This window comes from Camelus bactrianus, chromosome 15, assembly GCF_048773025.1.
Source record: "Camelus bactrianus isolate YW-2024 breed Bactrian camel chromosome 15, ASM4877302v1, whole genome shotgun sequence".
Taxonomy (NCBI): Eukaryota; Metazoa; Chordata; class Mammalia; order Artiodactyla; family Camelidae; genus Camelus; species Camelus bactrianus.
In genome coordinates, this window is record NC_133553.1 from 40,619,117 (window position 1) to 40,632,351 (window position 13,235).

The following is a 13,235-nucleotide window of genomic DNA, read 5'->3' on the forward strand; positions in this document are numbered from 1 at the left end:
GAGAGAGGCCTCAGAAGAAATCACCCCTGCCAACGTCTGGATCTTGGACTTCTAGTCTCCAGAATTGAAATAAAATAAACTTCTGTTGTTTAAGCTACCAAGGGTGTGGTGCTTTGCTATGGCAGCCCTGGTCAACTAATAACTATGTACTCGTTAATAAGAATCAATCAGAGCTTTGCCATTTGACAGATGTCCACAAGGTACTCTTGGGTAAGACAGAAAACTTAAAAAGTACAGAAAATGCCTAAAAAACAGTGTACACACACTTGTATGTGTGTATAATGTATTATAAATATATATATGTACATGAACACGACAAAATGGAGAAAAATATGGGATGACATACTCTAGGTTATTATCATGGGTTAGAGGGATCTGGCAGGGCAGGAATACGGATGGAAGGGAAGAAAAAAAGGGGGAAGAATAAGCCAACTACTCTCCCCCTTCAAAAAAAAAAAAAAAACTACTGAAAATAATCGTCACATTAATGCACTTTTGTAACACTTTATGTATATGTAAAGTAAAATAGAGATTTAATTGAATTTTTCATTTAAATAAAGACTTTTCATGCTTTTCTGCTGTGTGTATATTAGCCATGGAAAAGACAATATTCAAAGTCCTTTCCCTCAGAAAATATCTCCACACATCAAATTTCAAACACACGTCAAGTGCCAAGGTCACATCATATTTCATTTATTTTGCTTTTTTTAAATATCATCTTCCCAAATTTTTATTACTTTCTATGATTACAGAGTTTCCACCAATAAAACAAAGAACTGACTCAAAAAAAGAATCTCAAAGTTTTTCAATTCTTCTTCAAGCATTTTCTTAAATACACAGAGTCTTCCAAATGTGACAGAAATCTCTTATCAATAATGTCCTGACAAAGGTAGCAGCTCTTTATAAAATTGCCATTTTTTTCAACCCCAGTGCCTCCAATCTATTCTATCCTAATTTAAATTTCGATTCTATTCTAAGATGCATCTTTAAAGCTGGAAAAGCAGTTCCTAATACACGTGTGTTTGTTTATTTTTTGGCAGTTTCCCTAAAAATACCAACAGATGGCAGTTTGTGACTTGAGTATCTTTCTAATAAGATTCACCAATTGACTGCCCATAACCTCTAAGCACTGCGTTCTAAAATCTAGAGCATCAAAGGCATAAAAGCAGAGAAAACTTATTCAGTCTTCTCCATACAGATCAGATTCCTTGATGTATGATCACTAACAGTAAGTTGATTTACCAGATGAACTAAATTAATTTCTCCACATTTAGATACTTTTATTTCTAGAAGATAAAATGGTCAATGTCATCTGTGAACTCCAGGTGACATTCTTATAAATTTTATCCATTTTCAGACTGAGTAAATGAGGCTCTATCACAAATATGATAATGCACACCTGCATGTGTTCAACAGATACTCTGCTAGATACCAGGAATGTAAGACAGATACAATCCCTCCCCTGCAGAGCTTAGAAGTACAAGAGGGGAACAAGGCATTAAATTAAAAACAAAAAAAACATGGTAAGAGGCAGAATAGTAAAGAGGTTAAGTGTGGGCTAAATTGTCTAAATTCAAATGTTAGTTCTTCAAATTGATCAGGGTATATAACCCTGAGCAAATCCTCATTAATCCTTTTATAACATTATGTACCAGTATACTGTCAATATTTACTAAATATTAGCTGTAGCTATTAACTAGTGTTCTTACTAAAGTAAAGGATGCCATGAAGCTACAAAAGGGGGTCTAACTTAACTGAGTGGTTCTGGAAAAGATGATTAAAGTCAAAACCTGAAGGGTTAATAGAATTTAGGTGAAAAGTGGACTGATGAAGTAAAAGGAATGATATTCTAGGCAAAGGGAATAGCATGTACAGACACGAAAGGAAGAGTGAAGAAAATGAAATTAGAGAGGGTTAGGTAGGGCCCAGACCACTAGCCAGATGCACCAGAAGCAGATGCACTTACTAAGATGAGAAATACTGTAAGAAGCAGATTTTTTACTAACTGGGAGAGCAACAGGGAGATTAAAAGTTTAGTTCATTATGCTTCATATCTTTTTAAGTATAACTGACATACAACATTAGTTTCAGGTGTACAACATGATTCAACATTTGTATATACTGTGAAATTATCACCACAATACGTCTAGTACCACCTGTCACCATAAAAACTTATAAACTTTCTTTCCTTATAATAAGAACTTTTAAAGATTACTTTCTGATATACTATGTTCTTGGATTGGAAGAATATTGTTAAAATGACCATACTACCCAAGGCAATCTGTAGATTCAGTGCAATTCCTATCAAATTACCAATGGCATTTTTCACAGAACTAGAACAAATAATTTTAAAATTTGTATAGGAACACAGAAGACTCTCTGAATACCCAAAGCAATTTTGAGAAAGAATAGAGCTGGACAAATCAAACTCTCTAGCTTCAGACGGTGCTACAAACCTGCAGTCATCAAAACAGTATGGTACTAGCACAAGAACAGACACATAGATCAATGCAACAAGAGAGCCCAGAAATAAACCCACACACTTAGTCAATTAATCTATGACAAAGGAGGCAAGAATATTCATTGGAGAAAAAGTCTCTTCAATAAGTGGTGTTGGGAAAACTGGACAGCTACATATAAAAGAATGAAATTAGAATACTCTCTAACACCATATATAAAAATAAACACAAAACAGATTAAAGACCTAAGTGTAAGACCACTTACTATAAAACTCCTAGAGGAAAACATAGGCAGAATACTTTTTTTTTAAATTGAAGTATAGTCAGTTACAATGTGTTAATTTCTGGTGTACAGAATGATGTTTCAGTCATACATAACATACATATATTCGTTTTCATATTCTTTCTCATTATAGATTACTACAAGATATTGAATATAGTTCCCTGTGCTAGACAGAAAAAACTGGGGGGTTTTTTATAGTGAAAAAAATTTATATTTAGAATTAGCCAGCTGGACTCAGTTTAGATGATTCCAATTTTGTTGGCAATATCCAAAGCATCATAGTCAGGAGCCAATCGTACATATGCATTCTTCTCTCCACTAGGTCTGATCAGGGTGTTGACTTCAGCCACGTCAATGTCATAGAGCTTCCTTACAGCCTGTTTGATCTGGTGCTCGTTGGCCTTGACATTCACGATGAACACAAGCATGATGTTGTCTCCTATCTTCTTCGTGGCTGACTCAGTGGTCAGGGGGAACTTGATGATGGCATAGTGGTCAAGCCTGTTTCTCCTAGGGGCACTCTTCTGAGGATACTTGGGCTACCTTCTGAGCTGCAATGTTTTGGGCCTTTGGAAGGCGGGTAACAAACAGATCTCTTTTTCTGTCACTGTGGATACCTTTCAGCACTGCTTTCTTGGCCTTCAGAGCCTTTGCTTTGGCTTCGGCTTTGGGAGGGGCTGGGGCTTCCTTCTTCACTTTTGACTCCATCTTCGCAAAAAGGCAAAAATTTGTTTTTTAATCTATTTTGTATATTGTAGTTAATATTTGCAAATCTTGAACTCCTAATTTATTCCTTCCCACCCCCCTTCTCTGCAGGTAACCATAAGTTTGTTTACTATGTCTGTGAGTCTGTTGGCAGAACACTCTTTGACATAAATCACAGTAGTATTTTTTTGCATCTGTCCCCTAGGGCAAAGGAAACAAAAGCAAAAATAAACAAATGGTACCTAATTATACTTAAAAGCTTTTGCACAGCAAAGGAAACCATTAATAAAATGAAAAGACAACCTACAGAATGGAAGAAGATATCTGCAAATGATACGACCAATAAGGGGTTAATATCCAACATATATAAACAGCTCATATAATTTAACATCAAAAAAACAAAAAATGACTTAAAAATGAGCAGAACAAAATAGACATTTTTCCAAAGAGGAAGTACAGATGGTCAACAGGCACATAAAAAGATGTTCAACATCACTCATCATGAGGGAAATGCAAATCAAAACCACAGTAACATATTACCTCACACCTGTCAGAATGGCTATCATCAAAAAGAACATAAATAAACAAATGTTGGTGAGGATGTGGAGAGAAGGGAATCCTTGTACACTGTTGGTGGGAATGTAAATTGGTGCAGCCACCGTGGAAAGCAGTATGGAGGTTTCTCAGAAAACTAAAAACAGAATTACCATATGACCTAGCAATTCCACTCCTGGGTATACACCTGAAAAACAAAAACAAAAACAAGAACACTAATCCAAAAAGATAAATGCAGTCCAATGTTCATAGCAGCATTATTCACAACTGCCAAAATATGGAAGCAACCTAAATGCCCATCAACAGATGGATGGACAAAAAGGATATGATATACACATGATGGAATACTACTCAGCCATAAAAAAGAATGAAATTTTGCCATTTGCAGCAATGTGGACAGACTTAGAGGGCATTATGCTAAGTGAATTAGGTCAGACAGAGAAAGACAAATACTGTATGGTATCACATGTGTAACCTAAAAATTACAAAAAACTAGTGAATATAACAAAATAGCAGCAGACTCACAGATATAGAGAACAAACTAGTGGTTACCAGTGGAGGTAGGGGAATAGGAGGTAAAAACTATTGGATGCAAGACAGGCTCAAGGACATACTGTATAGCACAGGGAATATAGTCAATATTTTGTAATAACTGTAAATGAAAAGTAACCTTTAAAAGTTGTATAAAATTTTTAAAAATTTAAAGTTTAAAAAAGTGAAAAATAAATAAATAAGATTTACTTTGTGGGCAACTTTGAAACTTACAATAGAATATTACTGTACATGCTGTACATTATTTCCCAGTGACTTCTTTACTGTACATGCTGTACATTACATCCTCATGACTTCTTTACTGGAAGTTTGTATCTCTTGATCCCCTTTACCCATTTTGCCCACTTACCTCTAACCTCTGGCAACCAAAAATTCATTCTCTGTATCTCTGAGTTTGGCTTTATTTTGTTCATTCATTTTATTTTTTAAATTCCACACGTAAGTAAAAAACATAAGGTAACTAGTCTTTCACAGTCTGACTTATTTCACTTAGCACAAAACCCTCAAGGTCCACCCAGGCTGTAAATGGCAAATTTTCATTCTTTTTTATGCCTGAGTGGTATTCCATTGTGTATGTATACACACACACTGCATTTTCCTTATCCATTCATTGACAGACACTCAGGTTGTTTCCATATCCTGGCTATTGTAAATAATGCTGTGATGAACACAGGGGTGCAGAGATCTTTTCAAATTAGTGTTCTCATTTTCTTCAGATACACAGGCAGAAATGGATTTGTTGGATTATACGAGAGTTCTATTTTTAGTTTTTTGAGGAACCTCTATACTGTTTTCCATAGGGGCTCCACCAAATTACATTTCCAACAACAGGGCACAAAGGTTCCCTTTTCTCTACACCCTTGCCAAAACTTGTTATTTCTAGTACTTTTGGTAATAGCCATTCTGATAGATGTAGAGTGTACCACATTGTAGATTTGATTTGTATTGCCCTGGTGATTAGTGATGTTAAGCATCTTTTTTAATGTGCCTTGTTAGTCATCTGTATGTCTTCCTTGAAAAAAATACCTATTCAGAACCTCTGCCCATTTTAAAATCAGATTAGTTGTTTTTTGTTGTTGTTATCAAGTTGCATGCATTCTTCACATATGTTGGATATTAAGCTCTTATTAAGTATATGATTTGCAAGTATTTTCTCCCATTACAATAGGTTGCTTTCTTATTTTGTTAATGGTTTCCTGTGCAGAGTTTTTCAGTTTGACGTATTCATTTATTTTTCCTTTTGCTGCCATTGCCTTTGGAGTCAGATCCAAAAAGATATTGCCAAGCACAATGTCAAAGGGCTTACTGCCTATGTTTTCTTGTAGTTTTATGGTTTCTGATCTTACATTCAAATCTTTAATCCATTTTGAGTTAAATTTTGTGCAGGGTGTAAGTTAGTGGTCCAGTTTTCCCAAACTACTTACTGAAGAGACTGTGCTTTTGCACACTGCATATTCTTGCCTCCTTTGTTGCAAATTAATAGACCATCTATGCATGGGTTTATTTCTGGGCTCCCTATTCTGTTACACTGATCTGTTTGCTTTTAAATCAAAACCATAGTATTTTGATTACAATAGCTTTGTGGTATAGTTTGAAAGCAAGGAATGTGATGCCTCCAGCTGTGATCCCTCTCAAGATTCCTTTGGTTATTTGGAATCTTTTGTGGTTCCTTCCATAAAAATTTTAGGATTATCTGTTCTATTTCTGTGAAAAATGTCATTGGAATTAATAGGGATCGCATTGAATTTATAGCTTGCTTTGGGTTATATAGACATTTTAAGAATACATTAAAATTGTTCCATCCATGAACACAGGATATTTTTTCCATTTCTATGTGTCTTCTTCAATTTCTTTCATCAGTGTCCTGTAATTTTCAGTGCACAGGTCCTTTCATCTCCTGGTTAAATTTATTCCTAGATATTTTATTATTTTTGATGCAACTGTAAATGGGATTGTTTTCTTAATTTCTCTGAGAGTTCATTGTTAATGAATAAAAATGCAACAGATTTTTAAATACTGATTTTGTACCTTGCCACTTTACTGAATTTGTTTATTAGTTCCAACAGTTTTTGGTGGAGTCTTTAGGGGTTTCTATATATAAAAATCATATCATCAACAAACAGTGACAGTTTTACTTTTTCCTTTCCAATCTGGATGCCTTTTATTTATTTTTCTTGCCTCACTGCTCTGGACTTCCAATAATATGTTGAATAGAAGTGGTAAAAGTGGGCACCCTAGTTCCAGATCTTAAGGGGAAAAGCTGATGTTAGCTGCTCTGTCAGTTTGTTAGGCTTGTCATATATGGCCTTTATTATATTGAGGTACATTCCCTTTATACTCACTTTATTGAGAGCTTTTATCATAAAAGATTGAATTCTGTCAAATGCTTTTTCTCCATCTGTTGAGATGATCATATGATGATCTGAATGATCTGGAGTTCATTATGCTTGAAGTATCGGTGACACATGAAATTAGCAAACAATCAGTTTCATATATGGGTAACAAGCCTGAAATTTTATTTTTAATAATTTTATCATATTGTGCTTCTAGCCTATCAAAACAGCAAGAAGTAGTTAGATATTAAATCATGTTAAAACAAAAATGTGGGGTAGGGTGGTAAATTGGGAGTTTAGGATTTGCAGATACTAACTACTATATATTAAATAAACAACAAGGTCCTACTGTACAGCACATGGAATTATATTTCTTGAAGTAACCAATAATGAAAAAGAGCATGAAAAAGAATATATATGTATGTGTATAACTAAATCACTATGCTGTACACTAGAGACTAACACAACATTGTAAATCGATGATACTTCAATAAAAAAAAGGAAAAAAAATGTAACAAGAAACCAAATAAAACTTTTTTCCCTCACAGATATCCCATATCATCCAGCAGAAATTAAAGGCATTTTAATGCTTTGAAAACTATAGTCCAGTAAAATGTGCCTTTTCCCCACCAATTCCATGATGGTAGACAGTAAGGCTACAGTGGGTATCAGTGTAAAACAAGAACGTCAGAAGTGGCTCTTACCTACATCTTTCTACTATTCTATAACATGGCTGGGTGTCCCTGGCAAAGAAGGGAATCTACTGACTACTGGGTTCAAATGTGACAAATATATTCTTCACAGGGAAGATCTAAAAGAATAATGAAAAGTATACTACGCACAAAATGGTTTGGAATAGAGATCATTTCAAGAGAAGAAAACAGCCTCGGTGAATTTAAGAGGACTGAAATTATTTCAAGCAACTCTTCTTACCACAATGGCGTGAAACTAGAAATCAACCACAGGGGGTAAAAAGAGGGAAAAACACAACTACATGGAGACCAAACAACATGCTACTGAAAAACCAGTGGGTCAATGATGAAATCAAAGAAGAAATTTAAAAATACCTTGAGACAAATGACAATGAAAACACAACCACACAAAATCTATGGGATACAGCAAAAGCAGTCCTAGGAGGGAAGTTCACAGCAATACAGTCCTTCCTCAAAGAACAAGAACAATCTCAAATAAACAATCTAATCTATCACCTAAAAGAATTAGAAAAAGAACAAACTTTGCTAAAGTCAGCAAAAGGAAAGAAATAATAAAAGATCAGGGAGGAAATAAATAAAAGAGATTTAAAAAATCAATCAAACCAAGAGCTGGATTTTTGAAAGAGTGAACAAAATCATGAAAACTCTGGCCAGCTTCACCAAGAAGAAAAGAGAGAGGACACAAATAAAGAAAGAAAGGATAACGGAGAAATTATAACCAACACCACAGAAATACAAAAAACTGTAAGAGAATACTATGAACAACTATATGGCAACAAACTGGACAACCTAGAAAAAATGACAAGTTTCTAGAAACATACAGTCCACTAAAACTGACTCAAAAAGAAATAGATATATTGAGCAGACTGATCACTGTAAGTGAACTAGAATCAGCAATAAAAAATGTCCCTGCAAAGAAAAGTCCAGGACCAGATAGCTTCACTGGGGAATTCTACCAAACATACAAAGAATTCACACTGATCCTTCTCAAAATCTTCCAAAAGACTGAAGAGGAGGAAATATTCCCAAACTTATTCGATGAAGCAACCCATCACCCTGATACTCAAACCAGACAAAGACACTAACAAAAAAGAAAATTACAGGCCAATATCATTGATGAACATAGATGCAAAACTCAACAAAATAATAGCAAATAAAATCCAATAAAAAAGATCACATACTATGATCAAGTCGGATTCATCCCAGGAACACAAGGATAGTTCAACATACACAAATCAATCAATGTGATACACCACATCAACAAAAGAAAGGACAAAAATCACATCCTCATCTTAATAGATGCAGAAAAGGCATCTGATAAAATTTAACACCCATTTATGATAAAAACTCTTACCAAAGTGGGTACAGAGGGAACGTATCTCAATATAATAAAAGCTATTTATGACAAACCCACAGCCAGCAAAATACTCAATGATGAAAAGTTGAAAGCCTTCCCACTAAAATCTGGAACAAGACAAGGATGCCCACTCTCACCACTTCTATTCAACATAGTACTGGAAGTCCTAGCCATAGTAATCAGACAAAAAAGAAAAGAAAAAAGAAAGAAAGAAAAGGGATCCAAATTAGAAGAGAAGAGGTAAAACTGTCAATGAAAGTGGATGACATGATACTATATATAGAAAACCCTAAAGGCTCCACAAAAAAACTACTAGAGTTGATAAAAGAATTTGGAAAGGTAGCAGGATACAAGATAATCAGTTGTATTTCTTTACACTAACAATGAAATATCACAAAAGGAAAGTAAAGAAACAATCCCTTTTAAAATCACATCCAAAAAAATCCTTGGAACTCTTCCTTATACACTGTACTCTCTCTAAATGATCCAGTCCGTTATTTTACCAACTATTCACTGACAATTCCCTAATTTTTATCCGAAATCTTAACCTTTCCCCTGAACTCGGATATACAGTCTCCTATACATCTCAACTGAATGTCTAATAATAGTCTCAAACTTAACACAACCAAAACAGAATTGTTGGGTCTCACTCCACCCTCAGACTATTCCTCTTCAAAATTTTCTCATCTCAGTAAATGGTACCTTCATTCAGTCAGCACAGGCCAAAAATACAGCAGTCAACCTTGATTCCTCTTTTCATTTACCCCGATACATTCTATTTGTTTTATCCAAAATATATCGCAATTCTGACAACTTCTTACCACCTATACTGCTAGTCCACACAACCATCACCTCTTGCCTTCAAGCTGGTCATTTTGTTTCATTCTTGCTCATTAACAATCTTTTTTCTTTCACAAAGTGACCAGAATTATCTTTTTTAAATTTAAATTTGATTTCGTCCTTTGCTTAAAACCTTCTAATGGTTTACCATCACTAAGTATATAAGCCCCAACATGAAATGGTCCCTTTCTACTTCTCCTGGCTTATCTCTTATCATTCTTCCTCACAAATGTAACACTCTAGTCATACTAGTTGTCTTGATCTTTCTTGCACACACCAAGCTTGTCCTGATTCAAGGTGTTTAGCTAATCCCTCTTTTAGAATGTTCCTTAACCAGATTTTTGCATGGTTGGCTCCTTCTGAACATTCTGGTCTCTTCTCAAATGTCACCTCCTCAGAATGCATTCCCTGACCACTATTTTTAAAAGAACACCTCCTTTCTTGTCTCTCAGATCCTTTTAAATCACAACCTGCTTCATTTTAATATACTTACTCTTTTGAAATGATAGCTCTGTATTTGTCTATTTATTTGTTTGCTTTCTCTTACTAGAATTTAAGATTCATGAAAATAGACTTCGTCTTGTCACCTGCTGTCTCCGTGGTATCTAGAATACTTTTTGTCATTTTGTTAGTTGGTTGAATGAATAAATGAATGATTAAGAAACAAAAAAACACTAAATGGATTTGTAGTTAAAGAAAAGACAACTCAAAATTTTAAGAAATTAACAGAAACCCCCAAATTTGACATGAATTAGACTTACCACAATATCATGGCCATTAATCTCTAAAAACTCCTTGTAAGCATAAAAAAGTTCCCTCCAGACTCAAAATACAAAGGATTTACCTCTATATTCTTCTACTATTAAATCAATTTTTCTGAAGTACTGCCTATGTTAAGTTGAAAAAAGAACTATCCTCACTTAAATTTCTACTTTAATTACTAGTATTATTTTCTACCATTTTTTATTCTGTAAATATTCAGATTTTCTTCTTTATGAAAGCTAAATGTGCTTTTGTAGCACTAACCTGAGAATTAACCACCAGGTCTAATGCTGAGCTGTTGCCCAAAGACTGCAAACACCCCTTCTCTCCAACAGACAATCCCTGTCGTCCAGACCCTTAACCTGAAACTCTAGAATCTCCCTACTCCTTGCTAATTAAAAGGTTAACACGAGCAGACCTCCACCCCTCTACTGCTTATATATTCTTTTACAAGATTCCCTGTGTTTTCACAACATGCATTCACACTGTATTTCTATCTCAACTTTTAAAAATAGCAAACTCCATATATTTATACCTTACATTTATCTACTAACAAAGAAATCACAGGTTTTTAAGGCAAGAAAGGTAGATGATATAGAATCTCTTTAAAGCAAGACATTTAAATCCACTTGGAAGCTCTTAATTAGCAGTAAAAAAAAAAAAGTCTCTTCAAACTAGGCATTCAAGAAAAACTTAATACATAACCACTCAAATTCCCCAATTAAAGCTTAAAATGAAAATGACAATTTACTTCTAAATATCAAAGTGGTAGGTTATGTCAGAATTCTTACGAGGCAGTATTACTTCTTTTGTAAAATGTGACTGAAACAAGTGGCTCTATGCATTATCCAAAGATCCCAAAACATCAATTACTATAGAAATACTTTAATTTTTTAAATAAATACATTTTAAAAAACTAAATATTTGTTAACTCTAACAATAACAGGAGATTTCTTGTACTTTACCTCTAATCTTCAAATAATCTTGCAAGATAGACACAATTTTTCCCAGTGTGCAGATAATTAAGGATTACCCAGGCCATTCTTAATATATTTGAGTAAGTAAGAGCTGGATTAAAACCTTGACTATTTAATTTAGCAGCTGTATGACTCTGGACAAAAGATTGAACTTCTCAGTTTTCCTACTTCTTAAATAGGGGATAATACCTACAATATTATGTTACAACAAAGATTTAAAAATGAACGTAAACATGCTACATAACTTTAAGGGACTATTATTACATGTGAAGTGCTAATTGAAGTCCTTTCACCATAAATTGTATCCCTCTCACTCTCACTCTCTCTCACACACACACACACACACACACACACACACACACACACACACACACACACACAGGTTTTCAAGAACACTGCATCAGTTAAGTGGGTGACCTAAGTATATTTATTTCAAAAATGACTAATGCAACAATCCAGGTGTTTTTGTACTACTGTACAAAAAGTGGTAATTTTTTTTTAACTGCAGTCTTTTTTCTTTCAATTGAGGCAACAATACAGTTTTAACTAACTCTGGCTCCTTCTGTGGGTTTACAAAGATAGTACTCCCTTTAACTAATTGTGGTGAATATCTGTCATTCCTGGGCACCTTCCAAATAGGACTCTGACTTTCTTTTCAGAAATTACCTCCCCCCTCTATGCAATCTTGGTAAAAGAGGAATTTCTGGTGACCACTTCCCAATCTAGAAGGGCTAAACCCTGCCTCTTCAAGTTCTAGCATAGCCAGGGGGTAGGCATAGACACTCTCCCCTAAAACCTAAACAGGTAATCCCAGAAAGGAAAGACTAATCAGGCATCAGTCACAACAGAAGCAGAGATCCAGAACATCTTTCCATTCAGAAGCCTGCTGCCATGAACCCTGAGGACCTGAACAGAGCTCCCTTGGCTCCCACTAGTTTCTCTGTCAGGGCTGCTTTTCCTCTCTGTGACCCTCTGAGCAGCACCTTCCAACAAATCTCTTTCTATGACCAAGTTCTTTTATTTGCAGCTAAGTACCCCAACTGTTATACTAATGGGAAACAAAAGGGAAAGACCTGGAAATAAACTAGACAAGGAAGGTGAATGAGTTTCCTTCTCATGCTGACATCTAACTTCTGTAAGGTTTTAAGTAAATGTCTAACCATTAAGGTAAAGCAATAATTATTTCCTTAAAATTGAATTTTTAAAGTATTAAGTCATTACAGATATCCAGGATACAAAGTTACATAATTAAATATTTCAGTATCCACTGAACTCTTAACACATAACAGGAAAAAACATATATTCCCAAATATATATTTTTAACCTGTTAAATAGGAGATAGGCCTTTTCCTAAAAACTTAGTGAGAATTTATCTTTGTTTACTTGGGACTCTTCTATAGCTCATACTATATAATATCACAGCAATTCTGTAAGAGTTATCTTTTTTAACTCCTTTATCCTTGGCCTACCACTCAATAAATTGGTGAATTCAGTGAAATATGAAATATCATCTGGAAATCCAACTTCCTGAAAACGTAGTTAATACCTTTTAAGTGAAGAATATTAAGTACATCAAGCAATAAAAATGTACTTTCGGGGAAAAAATGTTGAATATTCCTGACTAGTAGTTTAATTGTTTCAATCATCTAGATTTAAATCAAATCTGCCCTAAACATGTAAAACAATGATTTTCTATTTC

At 34.5% G+C, this 13,235-nt stretch overlaps 1 protein-coding gene and 1 pseudogene across 2 annotated transcripts in view; both read right to left on the reverse strand.

Annotated features, from left to right (window-relative positions):
• SOS1 (SOS Ras/Rac guanine nucleotide exchange factor 1) overlaps window positions 1–13,235 on the reverse strand; it is a 134,132-nt gene that overhangs the window by 90,599 nt on the left and 30,298 nt on the right. The gene's annotated exons all lie outside the window — the stretch shown is intronic.
• Window positions 673–13,235, reverse strand: part of LOC141579852 (large ribosomal subunit protein uL23-like) — a 42,841-nt pseudogene continuing 30,278 nt past the window's right edge.